The sequence below is a fragment of the Lissotriton helveticus genome, chromosome 2_1 (genome assembly GCF_964261635.1).
Source record: "Lissotriton helveticus chromosome 2_1, aLisHel1.1, whole genome shotgun sequence".
In the NCBI taxonomy this organism is placed as follows: Eukaryota; Metazoa; Chordata; class Amphibia; order Caudata; family Salamandridae; genus Lissotriton; species Lissotriton helveticus.
The window spans coordinates 1,206,713,567-1,206,736,884 of NC_136059.1; positions in this window are offsets into that span (position 1 = coordinate 1,206,713,567).

A 23,318-nucleotide genomic window follows, 5' to 3' on the forward strand; every position below is an offset into this window, starting at 1 on the left:
AGTTCATATGTTCATGGGACTTTTGATATCACTGTATCCCCTCGATGTGGTGCCACCAACTCTGTGTATAGCATTCCAACCACACGTGTCTGTGGTCCCTTGCTGACTACTGCCTTCGGCCTACACTGCGAGCCAGTAGGCCACACATTTGGAACTAAGTCTTGATTTCCCAATGGCAGAGTTCAAATCATTGCACACAAGGAGAGGCGTAAGAGGAAGATGCGTTTCAGTACGGAGGAAAAAAGGATCATCGTTAAGGAGGTGATCGAACAGTACCAACAACTGCTCTGGAGTCACTAACTCTGTGCATCGTAAGAGTTTTGATTTATTTAAGGCAGAGTTTATATCATTGTACAGGCCTCATTGCAGACTGTATCCCGCTTCAGCTCCGGTGGCACTAAGTCTGTGCCCCGACATTCATGGATACTATGTGGTTGAACTTAGGTGGCGTTTGAGTCTGTGGCCTGGGGGTTGTCTTCATCATCATTTTGGTGATACTGACTTGGTGGTAAAAAGTGAGGCTGTAGAAATCCACTCCTACATTTGCCTGTTTCGGCCGGCTTCTGCCCTCTGCATCATGCCCTGTAAGGACACTTTCCATTGTCCCCCGCAATCCTCATTACATTCGCCTTCGACATCAACGAGGATCCGCTCAGCTCTCATGGCCCTACCTCAGTGCGCCGCAAGTCACTGTCCCGTGGCAGTGTGCTTGTGCCAGCCGCAGTGCATCCGGGCCACCAGCTCTGTGCAGCTCAAGTCAGGGACCCTGTCTGATAGAATATTGGATGGCCTCTGGGTCGATGGCTTAGGGGTCATCAACGCCATGTGTCTGTGGTTCTGCGCTGTCCCCTGCCTCCGGCCTCAACTACGGTCCATCAGGACCCACACATCAAATTGAGTCCTGACCGGTCCGGACGTCGCATCACCGCAGGATGCACACACCACCACCCCAAGGACCACCTACAACCAACAACTGCCAGAGTCCAAAGAGTCTTACTGCCAGACTATCAAAGTTGCTCACACCTGTCGTGGATGCCATCATCTGCATGATACCCTGCTCAGCTCTTCAGGTGCCACTAACTCAGTGCACCACAACTCATGGACCATTTCTGATGGAGTTTTGTGCTCTGGACAGTTCACGCAGCAATGTCTTCTCAGGCAGTGTGGGAGATCTGGGACGATGATGAGAAAGATGATGCAGGTGTAACACACCTCACTGCAGCTGCATCAAGAATATCCAGAAGGGACACACTCCAAGGCAATCTATTCACATGAGCACGCTCAGCTCTAGTGCCCCAACCTCAGTGCACTGCAAATCATGGACACTTCTGTTTGCATATTGGGTGACCTCTGTACTTGCTCCGGCTACCACCATGATGCTTCGCAATTGTTTCTGCAATGCTGGTGTTTTCTGTTTCCTTTTTAATAGTGATCACTGTTCGAGTTGTTGCCAGCACTGACAATTCTGTGAGGGCTGGCTTACACTCACCCCACACACATCCAGGACAGTTGTCACTGTACATGTGACCCTGGCAATAAAGGTGCCTTGCGCACGTGCCCATAAGCAGTCCCACAAACTATCTGAATGTGTCAACCATGTCACCGCAGGCCTTGGACATGTACCTTTGTCATCCCCCACTCAATACGTAAGAGGTGTGGACAGGGCCGGCATACGCAGGTCCAGTGTGGGGGTGTGAATGATTATCTTGGGGCTCTGGTTCAATACAGGAAATCTGCAAATGCCTGTGTCTCTGTCACAGTGTGGGTCTCCGTTGGGGAGTGTAGGTGGTCCCTGATGGGACTTAGACACCCACGTATGTGATCTAGTTAGGCTTCCATGAGGTCGAACCCCACCCACACCTCTTCGGCCACCTCCTTCTCGCAGTCTAACACCTGACCTTGGAATGCGATGTGTGCTTCAGTCAGGTTCTGGGAGCCAGCTGTGGTGGTGGGTGCTTCCTGCTGTGTGGTCTGTGCAGGGAGTGGGATCTCCTCGATGCAGCTGGGCTGCCCTGCTCCTGGAGGTGGGTTGCCTAAGATGTCCATGAGCTGTTGAAGGGCGTCGGTGTCGTAGGTATGGAGGTCCTCTTCAGCATCACTGATGAGTTGTCTGGTCTGCTGGAGTTGTTGTTTGTCCCACTGCAATGTGAAGGGGAGATGCATTTTGACATTGTGTTGACATGTATGTTGGCGCATTGTTCAAGTTTACATGCAGACTGTATGACAATGTACATTGTGACTGTTTAGGAGGAGCTGACTATTTGATGCGGGACAGTGGACATTTAGACTACATGACGGATGTGATGTTGAACATGCACATTTTCATCTCACAGTTCCTGCTATGTCAGATGTGATTGACCAGTTTCTACGCACAAGTGGACCCAGTTGTGTCCTCTGTTCTGCAGTATAAGTGATGCACTTTGTACCACATTGTCGTCAATGTTGATGTGCTGTTATTGCTATGTGTGTGTGCTGCATTATGGGAGAGTCGCCCCTGCAGCTGTGAGTTTGCTGTACTTATCCCTTTGAGACGGTGTGCCTTTGATTTTTGTACTTTTACGATGCTGAGATGTGGGCGACTTGGGTCATTTGTGCGCTTGGACGGTTATTGTACTCTTGTGCATTGTTTGTCTGCAGATGTATTGTAGACGTCAGGGGTTGTTTGTGCACGTGGATGTGTCAGAGTGTGACCTGCTCCTTTCCGGATGTGGTCCACACTCAGCCACCTCAGTGTTGTGGCGTGCACAACGTCATGATGATTGTACTGGAGCCATGCTGATCGTCATGTAGTGTCACTTGCATTGTCAGTGTGGCTCACAAATGTGCATCTTTGCAGGTTTTCGCACATGTGCATGTGTTGGTTGTAGGATTGTTGATGTGTGGGGTGGGACTCCTTTGGGCACATGATGGATGGGGACCTACTTGGTGTTTGTATCTGTGCTGCAGTGTGCCACGGGGATCAGGGACATGATCCAGGGTCATTCTGGGTGTGCAGTGTGCTACACATTGTTGTGCATATGTGCCATTGTGCCCATCTCCCCTGCCCCCCCAGTCCCTTGTCGTTGCTCACCCTGTTGATGTTTTGTCAGGTCCTATCGAGCTGTGTCCGGACTCCCCAACTCCTTGCACTGTCTCCACAATGATGACTGTAGCCACCATATTTCCGTTTGTGTTGCCAATGACACAGTGGAGGTGACGAACGCTTGTTGGTAGTGCTCTGTCGCCTCCGTGACGCTGATCCGGTTTTCATGCGGACAGAACCCCGTCTTCCTCTTCCTCTTCTCCTTGGCCTTACCGGACACCGAGGTTCCTTCCTGGTGGTCTGGGGGGCTTGTGGGGTTTGCGTAGGCCTCTGCACTCGGTCCGGGTGCATTCATGGTGCTACACAGTTTATTTTTTTCCCCCTTTGTTTTTGTTCTGCTTTTATGGTGCATTTTCCCACATGACGTGTGGAAATTGCAGGCCTGTCGCTGGTTATCGCTGATTTTTGTATCGCGATTGGCCTCATTGCAACTTTTTTTGCATTTTTTCTTTCGCATTCTTGCGATGTCGCGTTGATTTTAACGCAGTCTTTTGACCGTTATCGTGAGCCTATCGCATGGTACTGCAGTTTAGAGAATACAACGTTAACTCGGCGTTATTTTCCGGCGATAGACTACGATGTGAAGAGTTGTGTTCAGCTAATTTTGAGATGATTATCACACGTTCTTGAGAATATGCCCCTCCTTTTTAACCCACTGATGGTTGTGAACTCCTATGTACAGAGGCAGTGTTATCAGTAGAGCAGCAGGTGCAGTAGCATTAGGCCAATGAATTCAAACATAAGAGGAAAATACGCCGTTAGTATCAGAACACACACCTCTTTTTACCCAAGCTGGTCTAACAGGTTATACTAAGTCAAGCAACGTTAAATTCTAGTGCACCTATATTGCCGGCATATATCACGGCCTGGTATATCCGAACCTGTTAAATCATTTGCGTTTATCCAGGTCCCTACCTTCAACCAGCAATATAGGACCATGTTCCATGTTAGGTCTAGTAGTGATACGAGCATTGAATTCAACCTTATGCAGAAATATTAATAGGGTATATAGCTTGAAGATCATATGCATGAATTATAATATCTTCCAGCAACGATAGATTCTAGAGGGAGCTATTAATACTGGAAAAGTGTGAAACAGATTACCGGATATTTGGAAATACAGGTGCTGGTGTGAGAGTTTAGTAGGGGTTCTAGTAACTGTCCTTTAATGTAAGCAGTTGAGCTCTCATGCTTGCCTCCTCCCTCTCAGCCTCACCCTACCCCAAGCCCCGATTGGGCAGGTGAGACAATTTGTAGTCAGTCTTCATTCCCCTTTCAGAGTGACAATTGTATTTCGAAGGGAAGCTTACAAAAACATCTGTTTCCTTTCTATTGAAACAAACGTGTATCCAGAATGGGTTTTGAAGAGAGTTTGCTAACTACTCCAAGCAAACTTGACAATCCTTAGCCAAGAGAGTAGGTTTCAGAGGACACGGACTCATTTTGAAAGAAAGGACTCTCAGGAACCTCATTCTTGGAATTGTGGCAAGACCTAGATTATCTGAATGTCTGCAATACTATATATACACAGCCCCACAGTGCTCATTAGTAAATGCATCTTGGTCCAGTGCGCCAGGTAGAAAACATACAAGAGCTGAATAAACACCTGTGCGCCAGCTGACAAAAACAAGCATTTGTAATGCAATAAGTCTTATGCTAATTTGAGCTATTGGCATTGTAAATCACTATTCCTTTTATGTATGTTTTGGTTTTTAAAACATAAATAAAAGGCATTGTCATTTACAATGTTTTGGTTTTTAAAACATAAATGAAAGGCATTGTCATTTACAATGCCAATAGCTTAAACTCGCGTAAATGCGTGACCTATTGCATTGCAAATGCTTGCCCTTGTGAGCCAGCAGCTGAATGGTAGGTTTTGCAGAATACCAAGGCTGCCTAGTCCCAATTCCTTCTCAGGTATTTCTTCCTCCACCTCTCTACACTTTATAACTGTTTATCTCACTTTTCTATTTCCTTTTTAATCCCGGCTTTCTCTGGTTGTCTCCGTTTTTCCTTCCTGTCCTGTTTCAGCCTTTTTTCCTCTTTTGCTCTGGGTCAAAATCCAATTATGAAAAATAAGTCCGTGTGCCCAAATTTGAGTACCAGTTAACACAACCAGCAACCACCGTCCGAAATGAAGAACTAGTTTCACTGGAGGAAGGCAAGATTTTTATTTTTAATCAAGAACACACACATCATGGAGAAGTAGGTTTAAAAAGTAAATAACTTTTCTTTCTCAATGGTGGGGTATTCATTGGTAACAATAAACACTGGATAGAATAGCAAGCCAGAAAAATAGAAAGATGGAAGAAGGGAAAATTAAACTGAAAAGTAACAAAAAAAAGCTTCTGAAAAGAAACTTGGCCCATCTGTTCTGAAATCAGAGAGCGGGCACTAGTGATTGGCAAGCGTAGCTTACCCTGGAAATCGTGCCAATGGGGACATTGCCAAGGAGGACTGTAATAGCCATGTTTCCTCTGGCAGAATGATCCTTGGGTTTCTTGGAAGGTGTTTGTCAGCTTTTTCATAACCGGTTACAAGAAAACAATCTAAAAGACGGGATGTTGACAGGCCTCAGTGGAGAGCCCCACAGTTATCAAATTATTGTTTCTACTTTTCAATTTTTTTTTGTGTGGTCCAGGCAGTCAAATAACCGCCTGGCGTGGCACAGAGTGGCCCTCAAACCTGAAGCACTGAAGTGATTGCAAATAAATGTGACCTTCAAGGAGAGGTGCCGAAGGTCTGATTGATTGCATGGCAAAGAGGAGCCTATCACTTTCAAAGAGCATAAGTCAACTCCCAAGGGGGAGCAAGATTTCTGATACATACATGGGTACCTTGTCCTTAGGTTTTAAGTAGCCCTTCATGCCTGGGTCTGTGAAAAGCACCTGAGATTGACCTTTATGGAACAGTCCTAGTGCTTAATTTGTAAAAGAATAGGGGCCAAATGTATTAGATTCTCTCTGAGTGCAGTGCAGCAGCCACAAATGCTGTGCTGCATGAGCGGGAGAGAGCAGGAGAGTGTCACATTTACATAAATATGGCATTCGCATCTCACCAGCGCCAGAGCGGAAATGTGCTGCTGTGTTCCACGGACATACGTTTGCACCACAGTCTAAAATACCATGCTTAGACTAACTTTTCCCACTTTGTAGGTGCGCTGTAGAGTGCATCACACATAAAAAGTCGGGAAAGAATGGAGAAATTAAAGCATTTTCCTTCATAGCGCCTATTTGAAATGAGCGCTAGTTTCTCACGCTAAACGCAGTCTGCTTTTTTTTAAGTGATTAGGGCTTAGTGTCGGAAACCTTGGGAGGTTGCATCGGAAACAGGCTTTACATTCTAGAGTAAATAGGTGAAAAAAGTATTTAGCTTTGTTTTGCTTCCTTTTTGTGACACAAATACAGAGTTAAATCTTAGTAACTAGACCCCCAAGTGCCGGGACTTCAAGTGATGTTTAGAAGCTGGGGGGCGGCGCTACTGAATGTCAGGATTGCACATTACCAATGCTCCATAGTGTAGATTGCCCTCGTGCTCCTTTATCCACCACCAGACACTCGCTGCCCCTTTATCTCACTCCTTGCAGGTTCTTGCATTCTACCTTTGTCACTGTTTTCTGTCCGTCTCTTCTTCCTTTTCTGCTGTTTTCTTTTGCTGGGGGTAAAAGCTTGATAAGGAAAAATAAGTGGCAAATATGTGTGCTGGTGAGCCTCACCTGCTCAAATTACGAATTGTAGAACACAACTGTAAACCTGATTTTGCCAGAGAGATTATTAGGGCAAGACACTCTTCATAGCGCGCTAAATTGAAAGATTTCTCCAAGCACCAGAGACAGAATATTTGGATGATCTAGTGATGAGTGAGTACATGGATGAAGGATGATAATTAGTTTTTCAATGATGGATGCATAGGTGAGAGGATGGATGAATGGGTGTAGGTATGCACAGAGCAACAGATAGATCAGGAAATGGATCAGTGAGCGCATAATGTTGCACCGAGATTTATTGCGGTTAGGGGCAGAGTGAGCATTTGCTCTTTGGTGCATGAGCTTTCAAATAATGTAGGCGTGGACGCGTTTTTGCATTTTGGTCACTCTGCCTACTCTGGACAATGTGACCTTCAGGCCACCCCAATGTAGGGCTCCCTTCAGCCATTCTTTTTTGCATGTTTGCCTAAACGGTGATATTTTTACAGTGTGTCAATATTTGAAGACGTTGGGGATCCTAGGCTTTGCCAATTTCTTTTTTTTGTCAAAAGTATTTTTATTGACAGTTTAATAAAAAACAGTAGAAATAAACATGCGACAATCCCGCATTTCATCCCACACAGGGGGTAGCCAAAGCAGTTGCCTTAAGACAGCACGACAGACTGGGGAAGGGTCCCTGCAATCAAGCCTCTTACACTTAGCGAAGTGTCCTAGGAAGTGCCAATCGACCAACGTGTGAACCATCAGACGGTATGTAAAGGAGGAAGAGGCCAGCTAAGAGTCTCGGTTGTACAGAGTCATACCCATGCGTTAAAACAACGAATCCTCCTGGAATGTGGATCACAAACAGCTTGCAATAGTGCTAATAGCCCCTTCTGCAGATATGTGGCTGAGCGTGCATGACTATAAGTGAGCATTAAGAGAGATGTCAAATTCAAACAAAGAAACGAACATTAACCCCCCCTCTCCTCTCCCCACCCACCACCTCCCTCCCCAGTGGTGGTAGCATTAATCCCAGGACAGGGAACCAAATGCATAGTGGCAGGGAATCAGAGTTGAAACAAGTGGAGAGCTCGAACACTAGGTGGACAGACCGCGGATGGCAGGCCCTTGGAGAGGAAAGCAACCAGCGGGCCCCAGCGAAATTCGAAATTCTTAAAATCATCTAGAAAGATGTCCGCCATCCTTTCCATACTGAGCAACTTCCAAAGCCTCGAGTGCCAAAGAGAGGAGGCCGGAGCCTCTTTCTTCTTCCACGCCGCAGCCAGAGTAATTTTGGCTGCGCCAATGCTGAGCCACATGATCCTCTTGTACGCCCTGGTCTGGTGTTCGAGGTCAGGATCCCGGAGACCCATCAGCGTGGAGGCCATCGAAGTAGGAATAGGGTATCCCAGTATTTCCTTAATTTAGGCTAGAATTTCCTCCCAGAACGGCCGGATAATGGGACAGTCCCACCAAATGTGCTGGAAGTCCCCTAAGAACCCACATCCCCTCCAACATCTGTCGGAGGTGCCCGGGAAAATCAGTTTCAGCTTGGCGGGGTATAGGTACCAGTCCATCATGGTCTTCATATGTGCCTCCCTAAGTTCCACTGAGTGGTTAAACTTGGCAATATCGGACCAAAGGTGTGTCCACTCGGCATCGGAGATGCCCTGTTGGAGGATCCCTTCCCACATATTCATATACCGGGGCCTAGGAGAAACTGCAGTGGTAAGAAGGAGCCCATAGATGAAAGTGATGGCACCCTTCATGGAAGAAGTCCTGGTCAGGAAGGCCTCAAATTTCGTGAGGGGATGAGTGGCCGCCTCCCGTACCTGAGGGGAGAGCGCCCAGTGCATCAGTTGCGCATGATGATATCGCTCACATTCCAACACCCCTTAGTCCCTCCTACAGTTTTCAAAGGTGAGCGGGTCAAAAATAAATGTGAAATAGGTGAGTAAGTGCTAGGCAACCTCCTTCTTTCCAAGCCCTGAAGGGGCCCTCGAGTGACACGGGGGGGAAGGCGGGGTTGAAGTGTATAGGCGTGAAGAGGGAGGGGAAGGTGGTCAAACTGTCATCCTTAGAGACAGAGTCCCAAACCTTCAGGGTGGTGCTAGTGGGGGTACTGACATATGCATTCTTAGGTCTATCGCACTTGGGCCTCCACACCAAGTCCCAAATCGTTCTCCCAGCCACGCTCCTATCCATATGAAGCCAGTGTTTATCTGATTCTGGTTGCGACCATTCAACTAGTATACGGAGTTGTGCAGCTTTGTAATACAAATGAATGTCAGGTAGCCCCACGCCCCCCTCTTTCCTTGGTTTGCGTACGACGGCGAAGGAGAAGCGTGCCCGGCCTCCCTGCCAGACGAAACGCAGCATCATGGACTTCACTCGCCTGAAGAATTCTCCGTCAAGAAGGAAGGGCCTGGAACAGGTATAAAAGCTTGGGTAGGAGAGTCATTTTAATCGCGTGGATCCTCCCAAGCCAGGAAATGAACATGGGTTTCCATCGGGCCAGGTCGGACTGGATCCTAGCAAGGAGTGGAGGGAAGTTAGCAGAGTACACTTTCCCCAGCGTGGGGGTCAGGTGGATCCCCAGGTATTGAATCGAGGAATCAGTCCACGGCAGAGGGGTTAACGACTGAAGATGGGGAAGCTCCGACTGGGGAATCGTGAGGTTGAGGATATAAGATTTGTTTTAGTTAATTTTGAACCCCGCCACCGCTTCGTAGCGCTCCAACGTGGCTTGCACATAGAGAAGGGAGTGGGCCGGCTCAGAGACGGAGAGGAGTACATCGTCTGCAAAGAGAGTAATCTTGTGGAACTCCCCAGCGAAAGGAAGTCCCTGGATGTCAGGGTTGGCTCTCACCGCTATTGCCAGTGGTTCAATGCTAAGGGCAAAAAGCAGCGGGGACAGAGGACATCCCTGCCTTGTGCCCTTGGAATGCTCAAAAAAGGGGGATAACTGGCCATTCACTGCTACTCGGGATCGGGGGAAGAGGTAATTCGCCCGGATCATTGTAATAAATTTGGATGAGAAGCCGAAGGCGGCCAACGTGCGGAACAGGAATCCCCAGTCCACCTCTATTCTCACTCCTCCCACAGATCTCCCGAGGCTTCGCCGGGAGCAACGTTTCTTTTTAGCTAAACACTGACCTCTGGTCCACGAACTTTGTGTCTCCTAGCTGCGCTCTGGACTTTCGCGTATTGCAACCTTTTAGCTGCCTCATCCTCCTGCACGCGCCCCAGAGCGCCTGCCGCTGATCGTCTCCTCCTGCCGGGCTGGTAGGGACGGGCGAGTCCACCATCTTGGGCGGCTCTGGGGTCAGCGCTGCAGTCTTCCGGCCCCTGCCCCCCGACTAGCATTTCAGGCGCCCAGCGGACTTCGCGCCTATTCTCACTCCTCCCACAGATCTCCCGAAGCTTTGCCGGGAGCAACGTTTCTTTTTAGCTAAACACTGACCTCTGGTCCACGAACTTTGTGTCTCCTAGCTGCGCTCTGGACTTTGGCGCATTGCAACCTTTTAGCTGCCTCATCCTCCTGCACGTGCCCCAGAGCGCCTGCCGCTGATTGTCTCCTCCTGCCGGGCTGGTAGGGACGGGCGAGTCCACCATCTTGGGCGGCTCTGGGGTCAGCGCTGCAGTCTTCCGGCCCCTCCCTCCCCGACAAGCATTTCAGGCACCCAGCGGACTTCGCGCCTATTCTCACTCCTCCCACAGATCTCCCGAGGCTTCGCCGGGAGCAACGTTTCTTTTTAGCTAAACACTGACCTCTGGTCCACGAACTTTGTGTCTCCTAGCTGCGCTCTGGACTTTCGCGCATTGCAACCTTTTAGCTGCCTCAACCTCCTGCACGCGCCACAGAGCGCCTGCCGCTGATCGTCTCCTCCTGCCGGGCTGGTAGGGATGGGCGAGTCCACCATCTTGGGCGGCTCTGGGGTCAGCGCTGCAGTCTTCCGGCCCCTCCACCCCCTGCCACTCCCCCTGATCCTCCCCCCTCATGTGTCCCTACATCTTGGTTAATCAGTCCCGGCAGCGCAGCGGATGAGCGCAGCGGGCGCGACGAAGGCGCGCCGAAGTAGCGCCTAAGTTAAGCCCGTCTGCGCCCGTCCGCGACGGGCCGGGACCAGGGGCCACAGACTCTGCTCTTCCACTGGTCTACACTTCGGCTCAACTGTCTGCACATCTTGCCACCATCCCCCTCTCCCCTTTTTTATTGCACCGTTTAGATACTCTTGGTATATATGCCCCCCACCCCACTTGCTCTCTCTCAGTCGCATCCAGTCCCGCCTCCCCTATGTCTTGTACTCTCCCTGCCACTCGCCCCTTTCCTGGTCCCTTGGCAGCCTCTGCCTTTCTGCTCAACACCCGATCTGCGGCCAAAAATCAAACGGCACTCTTTAATCTTCTCAACACTGAGTCCCCTGATTTCCTATTTCTCTCAGAAACCTGGTTCTCCACTGATTCTCTTCCAGATCTCTTGGCCATCCTCCCTGACACCTATTACGCCCTCCGAGCAGACCGCCCGGACGGCAAGGTTGGAGGGGGCGTGGCTATGATAATCCGCTCTTCCTTGAAATTCCAACTTCTTGCTCACCCCCCATACCCAATGTAGACTATCTGGTCGCCCGTTCCCTTAATCTCCCCTCTCCTCTCACTGTTGTCCTTATGTACCGCCCCCCTCAAGCGATGCCGCTATTTGTGTCCACCTTGCAGGATCTCTTGGCCACACTGGTGGTTAACAACTCTTCGTTGCTACTACTTGGTGACTTCAACTTTTGGCCGGGTGACCCCAGGGAGGACTCATCGTCTAAAGACTTTTCTGCTACACTTCAGTGTCTCAATTTTTCATCTCACGTTTTGGCCCCCACTCACATCCAGGGTCATATCTTGGACCAAATTTGGTCTTTACGCTGTAACGTCTCATCTACCTCTATCCTCCCCTGCGTCTGGTCGGACCACTCTATGATCTCATTTTCCATCTACTTGGGTCCAGCTGAGAAAGTCCCTCTACCTAAAAACATTCTGGCTCGTAGTTGGAACCAGACCGACCTCAACTCTCTTTTGTCTTCCTTGGCCTCTTCTGCTCCTGACCTGACTGACCTGTCCCTGGAAAGTCAGGCAGTTGCCATCAGCACCTGGCTCTCTTCCTCATGCGACCAGGTTGCCCTGCTCAAGAAGGTCAAATCCCTCCGTCCCTACGATGCGCACAAATGGTTTACCAGCGAGCTTAAAGCTCTCAAACTAGATCTCAGGCGCTCGGAACGCCATTGGAGACGGAACTATTGCCCCACTCTCCACCTCAAATATAAAGCTCTCCTCAATGACTACAAAAGAGCCATTTTAGCGGCTAAATACTTCACCGAGAGAGTGGCCCTCTCTGCCAATAAATCCCGAGAAATCTTCTCATTAGTCCATAATCTCGCCACTTCCGAACGCACCTGCACGTCTCTTGTTCCATCTCAAATTCTCTGCTCTTCACTGAATGATTAATTCATTGACAAGATCATTACTATCAAGGCCAACATTCCCATTGTACCTCATCCTGAACTCTCTGGTCCCCTTCCTCTGCCCTCCTCTTCTTTGGACCATTTTCAATCCATCTCTCCTGAGCTTTTCCTTGACTTGCTTGTCAAGGTTAAGTCTGGTTCTCCGGCAGACTGTGCTCCTGCACGGATTCTCCGAACACTCTTCACTTGTTGCCCCGCCCCTCCTCTTACTTTCCTTAATCTTTCTCTGGCTTTGGGCTCTGTCCCTTCTTCATTCAAATCCGCTATAGTTCTCCCAATTCTTAAAAAACCTGGTTTAGATCCTTCTCTCTCATCTAATTTCAGGCTTATTTCTTTGCTCCCTTACCTGGGGAAGATCCTTGAAAGTCATGTTACATCTTGCCTGTCCACCTACATCGAGGAGAATCATCTTCTGGCCTCCCACCAGGCGGGTTTTCGCCCAGGCCACTCCACTGAGGGAGTGGTCCTTGCGGTCCTGGACGAACTCAAGGGGAAAGCTGATAGCAACCTCCCCCAAGCTCTGGTCCTCCTCGATTTGTCTGCTGCGTTTGACACGGTCGATCATGCCATCCTTCTCGATCGTGTCAGCGCAGCGGGCATTCAGGGCGCTGCCTTTTCTTGGATCGCGTCCTTCCTTCAAGGCAGGTCGCAAGCGGTTCACCTCTCCGGTTTTTCCCCTCCCCCTCGTCCGGTTACCTGTGGGGTCCCTCAAGGTTCCTCCCTTTCCCCACTTCTCTTTAATCTTTATATCCGTCCTCTTATCTCTTCTCTTCTCGAGCTGGGGGTCTCTGTGTATAATTACGCAGATGACCTCCAGCTCGTCTTTGATCTTTCGTCCCCTTCTGACTCCCTTCCCAAGTTCTGTTCCACTTTAGTCTTTATTTCTCAGTGGATGAGCTTCAATCATTTGAAGCTCAATCCGGACAAGACAGAGCTTGTACTCACGGGTGGTCCTTCTAATCCCTGGTCCCCGGCACACTGGCCCCTTTCCTTTGGTCCCCCTCCCTCACCGGCTTCTTCTGTTCGTACCCTGGGCATCAAGGTCAGCCATGACCTGTCCATGCATGCCCAAATCAGTTCCGTTGTGTCCTCCTGTTTCTTGTCTCTTCGCCTAATTCGTAAGATTTCCCGTTTTTTTTCTGTAGATGCCCTTAAAACCATCGTCATGGCTCTTATTATTTCTCGCCTGGATTATGGGAATGGCCTGTACGTAGGCATTCCTGCCTATGAAACTCGCCGCCTCCAGGCCATTCAAAACCAAGCGGCCCGCCTTATCCTCCGCCTACCCAAATCTTCTCACATTACCCCTGCACTTAAGTCCCTACACTGGCTCCCTGTTCATCTCAGATCCTACTTCAAGCTAGCCTGCCTGGCGTTTCGGGCGCACGCTCGCTCCGTCCCTCTCTTCATCAATTCTCTCATCACCTTTCACGCCCCCAGCCGTACTCTCCGTTCCTCATCACTTTCTCTCCTCCACGTTCCCCGTTTCCGTAAATCACGTACAGGGGGCACCCGTTTCTCGGTTCTGGCCCCCCGGTTCTGGAACAGTCTCCCTCTTTCCATACGTTCCATCCCTATCTATACCCACTTTCGTAGGGCCCTCAAAACCTTTCTGTTCTCTCAGGCATTCCCCAGCTAGTCTCCTTGGGTTCCCTCTGTGAGCCTGTATGAGTCTTCAGCGCCAGGAAGCCGCTTGGCCGCAGTGCGCTCTATTAAGTTTCTTTTTCATTTCATTTCATTTAATTTAATTTAATTTCATTTCATTTCACCCTGTCGAATGCCTTCTCGGCATCCAGGCCCACCAGAACCGCTGGAATTTTAAACTTGTTGGCTTTCTCAATTAGGTGTACCACCCGCCGTGTGTTATCATGGGTCTGGCGCCCTTTGATGAACCCCGACTAATCGGGGTCTATGAGAGCCGGCATCAGGTCGTTGAGCCACTGAGCGATGATGGAGGAGTAGAGCTTCGCATCTAGATTCAGGAGGGCAATCGGCCTATAGGAAGCGCACTTACTAGGGTCTTTGCCGGGCTTGGGAATGATGGATACAAGTGCCTCTGCCATCGTGCGGGAGGTCTCACCCTCCTCCGCCATGCCGTTAAACAGCTGAACCAGGTATGGGCATAGTTCAGAGGCGAACGTTTTATAGAAGATGGCCGTATACCCATCAGCCCCCGGAGCCTTGTGGGGTTTTAGAGCTTTAATGGCAGCCAGCACGTCCTCTCTCTAGAGAAGGGGGCAGAGAGTGCCTCATTCCATTCCACCGAAACGTGGGGCAGTGTTAGTCCTCCCAGGTATTCGGCTTGAGCTGTAGCGTCCAGGTGGTCCCCCGTATAAAGGGTCTTGTAGAAGGCCCCAAACAGCTCCGCCTTCACCTCGTCCTGATGCGTCACTCCTCCCTGTGCATCTTGAATTCCCCCTATATACTGCCTCTCCCTTTTATCCCGTAGCTTCCTGGCGAGGTGTCTCCCCACCTTGTTGCCCTGGGAGTAAGAGAGGCGCCTCAGTTTTAGCAGGGTATATTCGGCCCTATTATTATAGTGGGCTCGGAGTTTGCCTCTGACGGCCGTTAGCTGCCGTATGTCCCAATCTGGAGGGGTTTTCCTTATGCGCCTTTTCTAAGGAGGAGAGTTCCTCCTCTAGTTGCTCTCGCTCCCAACCTCGCTGCCGATTAAGAGCAGCGTTCAGTGCTATGCAATGCCCATGAAGGCACACCTTGAAGGCATCCCATGTGGTCCCCTGGATCGTTGAGAGCAAACAACTTGGTGATAAGGCCTCGTAGTTTGGTACAAGAGGGTTTGTCCCGAACCAGGGAAGCTGGGAAATACCACCTGGAACTATCCTTATTCTTCACACCCCACTGGAAACCCACTGCTATGGTCAGAAACCGATAATAGGAAGATCTTCGCCTCCCGTAGATCCCCCCGAAGGGACTGGCTCAGGAAGAAGTGGTCAATTTGGGAATATGAGCGGTGGACGTGGGAGAAGAAGGTGAAATCTCTGGACTGGGGATATAGGAAACGCCAAGCATCAAAAAGGCCCTAGTCAGAAATCTGTTGTTGCGTGTCGGGGGTGAACGTGCCCATGTCTGACCTCTCTGAGTGCATGCTATCTAGGACTTTTTGCCATACCAAGTTAAAGTCCCCATGACAATCAGCGGCCCCTCCACATACTCAGCCGCGGTCCTCAGCAGGGTATGCAGAAAGGCGTTTTGCCCCGTGTTAGGTGCGTACAACACAAGAAATGTGCAGAGTCTACCCCGCAATAGGCCCTTAACCATGATCCAGCGACCCTCCCTGTCACTCTGAACACCCATGGGTTGGAATTGTAGGGTCGAGCGAAACATTAGGGCCACCCCCCTCTGTTTCGTGGCGGCGGAGGATCTATAGGTTAATGGGAACCTTTTGTGCTTAAGGCGTGAATCCTCCGTTTTAGTCAGATGAGTCTCCTGAAGGCCCACTATGTCTAGATGGTGATCTATGATATATTTCCAGATCTTTTGGCGCTTCTGGGGAGAATTCAGCCCTTTAACATTCCACGTTCCTAAGGTTAGAGGCAGCATTGGAAGTCCCTACAATGCAGCTCCGCAAAGGCCTTCTGCCCCAGCCCATCATGTTGAGCGTCCGAGTTAACGGCTCCCCCCTCCTCAGATCCCCGCCAGAACCCGAATGCAGCATGCCACCACCCGCTCATGTCAGGACCAACCCGCTTCGCAGGACCTCCCCGCTCTGAACTCCCCGCTTCCCCTCCGCCAACCCACCCACCCCGCTCGCAAGTACCCCTGAAGCAGACCTACGCGCGTGCCCCTGCTACCACCACCACTACCCACCCTAACCCACCCCTTCCACCCCTCCAACAGCCCTAGAAGAAAAACAATACATAAAAGGGAGAAGACTGAAGGACAGGGGGACATGGCACCAGTCACTTTTCTTCCAGTTCGTGTCGTCGGGCACCCTCACGATCATGGAGAGAAGGCACAAGTGTTACCTCAGAGTGGTGGCCCCCTCCGGCGCCAGCAGATGGCCCTCTCAGTTTCATGAGGCCGTCTCACCATGACCTGTTGCTGCGTCAGTGACCTGGGCCACAGAAGCTACAGCTGCATCCCGCTCTTGTGCCCTTGCCGACAGGTCCGGGCCCCCCACCTGCTTGGGCTTGCCCAGTCTCTGCCACTCTGCGGAGCGCCGACGTCGCCTACCAACTGGGCCGCTGTCCCCAGACGCCGAGTCCTGACGCTCCAAGCCCAGTAGATCCATCGCCACCTCCAACGAACGCACCTGAACCAACTTGTTCTGCCAACGGAAGATGAGACGGAAGGGGTGCCCCCAGGAGTAGGGCACTTTTTGCTCCTGCAGGTATGTGGTAACCGGTTTAAAGTCCTTGCGCTTTTGCAGTGTAGAAGCTGCTAGGTCCTGATATAGCAGGGGGCGATGATCCCGGAATTGGAGGGGGGCCTGATCTCGTGCTTTCCTGAGGATCCTTTCCTTCAGCTGGAAATCATGCACACACACCAGAATGTCAGGGGGTGGTGCCTGGGGTCCGCGTGGCAACCCTACACAATGTACTTGATCCATTCGCATGATTTGGATGTCCGCCCCTCTGAGAATGTGTTTGAACAGCGCCTCGACGTACTCCCTCAAGTCTGCCCCCTCTCCTTTCCAGGGCACCGAGCGAATGCGGATATTGTTGCGGCGCGACCTATTTTCCAAGTCCTCGGTATGGGCTTGCAGGTCAAGGTTTTGCTCCGTCAGGCGAATCACATCTTGTTGAAGGCGGTGGATGTCCTCTGCTGTTCCCACGTCGTGTTCTTCCAGTGTCGCGACCCGCTCCCCCACACACCGTCCACATCTCTCCTCACCTCGCGCAGGTCTGAGGCCAGCTGCGAGCGCAGCTCCGATATGTCTTCCTTGATGGCAGCAAAAAGTTCATTCATGAAGGCCTTGGTCGCGGGTTCTTCATTGTCCCCCTTTTTGGGGGATTTGTCGGGATAGGCGAGGTAGACTGCGCCGCTCCTTTCAGGGTCCCTTCTTTCCCCGGCTTATTCTTTTTTGTCCTGTTGGACGCCATGGTTGCTGGAGCGCACCCCAAAACTAGTTCTTGGGGAGGGGCACTATGTCCGACCAACGACCTCACGTCCTCCCAGGGTGGCCTTGTACCGACCGCCGACAGTACGGCCCGCCGGTTACGCTCCCCTGCCCCCCTCCGTTCAGTACTCCGTGCCTCACTGCAGGTCTGGAAGGTGTCGTCCCCACTGGCCAGAAGTGTTCCGTGTACCCCTCGCCAGATCGCTTGCAAAGGTCCAGATAGGGCTCCACCAGGCATCAGGCCCACCACTGCTGCGCTCCCCAGACGATGAGCCCACTCGCGAGCTGTGCCAGGACGAACCACGCGGCGGACCACCAGCCGGACAACTACTAAGGCTTACAGGCTGCTCCTGCCTCAGGTTGCCCTCAACGGATCCTTCAGGCGCTCCCCCAGAGCTTGAGGGTAAAGGATTAGCCCCTCCACCTCCTCAGACGATCTTCTGAAGACCAGGGAAGCCCTCTGTACTCCCAAAGCCAGCACCACCAGGCCAGGAAACCCCCCCCAGCGTCCTCCTCAGCTCGGAGCAAGCTCAGCGCTCGCGATTCTGTGGTCCGGAGCCGTTTACACCCCGTTAGCGCTGCAGGGTACCAGAGTCTCTTCTCCCCGTCGGGAGAGCCGGCGCTGATCCTAGCGTCGGCCGCCTACAGGTCCGGACGCTATTGCTGGTCGGGGCCTACACGGGCCCAGAAGCCCCGACCGCGATTGGCCAGTGGAGTCGAGTCCCGGGAGCTGGGTCCCGGTGCCTGCTTGCTGTCCCGGCTCCTCCCAGGCTACGGGGCGCCGCAGCCTCACCTCCGGTCAACCAGCCGCCGTCACTCAGGGCACCCGGCAGGCTCTCTCCGGCCGCAGGCCAGGGAAGCCCTCTGCACTCCCGAAGCCAGCACCACCAGGCCGGGAAACCCCCCCAGCGTCCTCCTCAGCTCGGAGCAGGCTCAGTGCTCAAGTTCCCGGGGTCCGAAGCCGCGTACACACCAGCAGCGCTGCGGGGCACCAAAGTCTCTTCTCCCCGTCGGGAGAGCCGGCACTGATCCTAGCGTCAGCCGCCTGCAGGTCAGGACGCTATTGCCCCGACCTCGATTGGCCAGTGGAGCCGAGTCCCGGGAGCTGGGTCCCGGTGCCTGCTTGCTGTCCCGGCTCCTCCCAGGCTACGGGGCGCCGCAGCCTCACCTCCGGTCAAGCAGCCGCAATCAATCTGGGCACCCGGCAGGCCCTCTCCGGCCGCAGGCCCCAGGGGCCGCCGCTCTCACCGTCTCGAGGGATCCCCGCGCCGGGGCCTTCACCAACTTTAGGCTACGCCGCACGCCGGCCAGTCCCGCAGTTGCCGCCAAGCAGGCCGCACCGCCGATCTCCTCAGCACGGCGACCCAGCGGCAGAACGGGATCTCCCGGCACCTCCAGACAGTCTCCGGCGCGCAGGCAGCGCGGGGCACGGAAATCTGGAGTTCCAAGAGGGTGCTAATCAAAGCTATAAGTCGCGTGGCGCCGAAAGGACTTTAGAACATGTCTCACTCCGTCGCCATCTTGGCCATGCCCCCCCGCCCCCCACAATTTCTTTTTTAAAGCAAATATCTGCTCCTCCTATGTGGCACATCAGCCCCCTCTGAGACTCAATGGACTTGCTTAGGTTCCAAAAAGCCCTGTGGAACTTCACTCATATTAATTTATGTGGATTAGGGCAATTGAACTATGATTTGCATTTCACCAAAGTCCGATATATCGGTAGAACATTGAATAACAGCGACTGCCAATGACTTTTACAACACTGCTACCTTCTCATGTGACCGGAACATAGATCGCTCACACTGCACACTAGTACCTACAACGCCTCTAGGCACTCCTCCTTCCAGAGAGGCAGACCACTATCAATGGCCTGGCTTCATATCTCCCCTCTCCTGCAATCTCCACCCGTTCACTTCTGCATTCCTATCTCCATCCTCAACCAGTACCTTAAAATTGCTCTCTCCAAAGGCAATGGTTCATGCCGCTGAATGGAAATGTGATGCCATCTGGCACATGGAACCTCGATGCTACCTCCTTGGTGTCCTGTCCAACAACCTGTCGGGAGCAGGGAGTATTTCAGCACCTAAAGCCCAAGACCCTAACAGCCTAGGTGGCATCAAAGGCCTTGGCCAACACAAGCAATCCACGATCAGTGTCGTCAACCCCAAAACACTCAGGGGGACTGGGAAGCCGCAGGCAGCAGATGCACCAGCTGTGCTAATGTTTTGCACGCATAACAGCTCAGGAACACAAACACCAGAACCCTTTAGCTTTCCAGCACAAAGACAATGTCCTTCAATTTACTGACAACAAAACACGACGCCAATAAAATTGTTGTAACTGAGGTGCAGTGGTAACTTTATAAGTCATGAATGACTGGTCCAGTCAAAGTATGCCTGAAGAATGGGGTGTGATCAACAAACGAATGACACCTAAAACATCTCTTGCTGAAGAGACTTGCTTTTTTACCCATCTGTGGACATTGTAGTAGCTCCACAAGACAGCTATCAATGTCTGTAGCCAGACCTAAAAGAAGAGAGGATGCTCTTTTTAAATGATTCAGGGACCACACTAAAGACCATGCTCTTGTTTCGACAGCTAGGAGGAGGATGGACTGACCTTCCCTGTGCAGGACTTGGTGTGCCAGCCATTACACATTAGAGTTGAGTTGTTTGCTTACAGGCTAGTGTCCTCAGTTGCGGCTTGTGTCAGGGAAAAGAGGCGGGTTGGGGAAGTCACGGGGGGGAGTATAAAGGGGAACAAGGCAGATAAATATAAAAAATAACTTACTTGCTGCCTTCTACCATTGCATCACTCTCGGCTGTTTCTCTCCTCTTCCGAAGACACTTGCTTCCAGCCTGCCCTGCGGCCAATCCTGAAGCTGCTCTCAAGCATGAGGGCAGCTTCATGATTGGCCTGAGTGTCCTCGATTTGCACTCCAGGACAGACTGGTAGTCTGTACCTTCTCCCCCCAACCCAGCAGCGTTACTGGGTTGGAGAGAACGTTCACTGCGTATGATGGTTTGGCCTGCCTTAGACGGCTGACCAAACAGTCCTGTGCAGTGAAGGGAGTGCACATACCACTCCCCTCAGTTCCTGTCGTCACTTTGGCTCCTCCCCAAGACTTGCTACAAAATAATGGGGGAAACCCAAAAATCACTGGTCCTGGGTCAATTATAGTACAGAAAGAGTGGTCACAGTGGAAGTACAAATTACATCAAAACTTATCACCCTAAATAATCACATTATTCAATTAGAGTTCAAATTCAAAAGGAAATGTTACCATCATTTAACATGAAACGAGTAATCAATATAATTTGCATGAAAGGTGCTCTGAGGAAAAGTAAAAGAATTGTGCAGGAAGATGTGCTCATGTGAGGGTAGGAGAATTGTGCAATATATACCATCTATTTATAAGGACCTGTCTGGTCACTGCAATAATCAGAGTAGAGATACACAGTATTAAGGAGATACAGTCAATCAACCACTGTTATCTAACTGTAGTTACAAAACCAGTACAATTATGTAGGTAATAGTCGACGTTTGGAACCTAAATATAGAGGAGCATTCAGTCCTTAGACCGGGGTCTTCATCAGGACAGGGGGGAGCCACTTATAGGTGAAATGAGTTGAAAAATGTCAAAATTAATAAGGGTGACATGGACCATGTAATATGTATTATACATGAGAGGTCAAATAATGTTCACCTTATTCCACGGGGAAGATGTCCGTGGAAAATGGCAAATAATTGGGCCCATAGGCTCTTATGGCAGAGGGATGAGATGTCGCAAGGATTATTTTTGTGTGAATGGCGCGTGCTGAAAGTAACGGAAAGCACGCCAGTCTATTGCAAAAAGGGGGGGGGAATGATTTCTAAAGCTGCGACTACTATAATGCACTCACTCATCAAAAATGGTCAACCATTGAATGAATGATCCCATCCATTTCGGCAGAGATGATGTCTGCAATGTATTGTTGTGCCTACAAGTATCAGTCTCGTTCCCCAATATAATGGTGGTTCATCACCTTTGTGATGCTATTGGTTAAACATATGTCTGTTTTTAATAGTTGATCCGATAAGGACCTTTTGAAACATAAAACAACTTTCCCTTCGGGCACACCGTTTGACCTGACATCCAGTGGTTTGGATGCTTTCCCCTTTTCACTTACTTGATCGAATGACGGCCTCCGCCGCACTTGAGCATCAGAGTACACACTAAGGGGCATATTTACAAGGATGGCGATAAATAAACGCAAAGCGCGCTTAGAGCTTTTCTATTTATCGCCGTCTATCACTGGATTATATCGCCCTGTTAGTGCGTAATTTACAGCGCGTTTACCCAGGGCGATATAATTACCAGCAATAGCGGGGAAATCACCATTTTGCAGGGAACATCGCTGATTTTCCAACAGCGGTTTTCGCCCAAAAGCGGTTTTCGCCCAAAACTACTGTCTGCTAAAATGCGTTGGCAGCCTTGTAAATATTGCGATGTGCACATTAGAGATATTTACAAGGTTGTACTGCCCAGTGATGCCCACTTTGCATGTCATTAGAGATGCAAAGGGAGGCGTCGGGTAAAAGGGTGCTAACATGCGCTAATGCATGTTAGCACCCTCTTGTTAATAGGGCGATAGTTTTATCTCCGCGTTTTTGGCTTTAAAAGCCAAAAAAAGCCCTTGTAAATATGCCCCTTAGCGACTAGGCTCCCGACGCATTCCCTGCCGTGTGCACTTTGACCTTCCGCTGTTTATATTTAGACACGAGGAGAGCGGCGTCACAATCACACAGCTGGACTCCACAACAGATTAAGGTAATTGTGTCTCCCGCCGGCAGACGTTCTTTTCCCACTTGATACTATGTTTAAGCCTGAATCTGAGCCGTAGTGGCCTCCGATTATACCCTTGTCTCCTCTTTTTACATTAAATAACTCCTGCATACGGACGGATTCCAAATAATATGGACTCTTTCTCTGCTGATGCTGATATGATCATTCATTCATTGGTTGACCATTTTGATAAGTGAGTGCATTTTAGTTGTTGCAAATGTAGAAATCATTCCTCCCTTTTTTACTCCCTCCCCAAGACTCTGCACAAGGAAAATAAAACAATGATAAAACTGGTTTTAAACCCGTTTTATTGTTGTTTTATTTTTCATGTTTTGGAGGGTGTTGGCGGGGAGGCGACACTCCTCCACCATTGCAGAGAAGCTGCCCCTGATTATCAAAAATAACTGAACAGCAGTGTATGCACTGTGATTGAAAGATTGATGATTCTTTGCTGGTGGAATTTGTGTGTAAGCTTTTTGTGGCCCATGGTGTCAAAGCATTTCATGAGGCTTAAACATCTTAATAGTTACCACATCAAGTCAATCAAAAAGATGGACAAATAGGAATCAGAATTCGGAAATGTGGATTTTAAAAACCTTTATAAAATAAACATTTCAATTGAGAATGAGCAACACAAAGTTCATACCATTATTTGGTCCATGTCTTGACTAAATTAGAACGAAAGATTAAGTGCGCTTATTTTTTTCCAATGAATTTATGTTTGGTCTAAAAATGGTACAAATGTAAAGATTGTTCCTTGCAAAAAAAAAATATGTATATATACATATATATATATATATATATGTATATATATATATATATATATATATATATATATATATATATATATATATTTATATATATATATTGTTGTATAGCGTTTTAGTACCCTAGTGTAATTTTCCCGATTCATGCCCTTATATTGGTATAAAATATCGTATCCTAATATAGGCATAGAAATCAGAACCATATTAAGACATAGCTCATGTAGTCCTAATTAGGGTTGGCTACTTTCACTAGTTCCGAAAATCTACAACGATTTCTTGGAAAAACCCGCCTTCAGCAGTCCAGGACGTGCCCCTGCATGAATATTAATTTATCCAAGAACTCATGGAGTTTTCAGAGAATTAAGT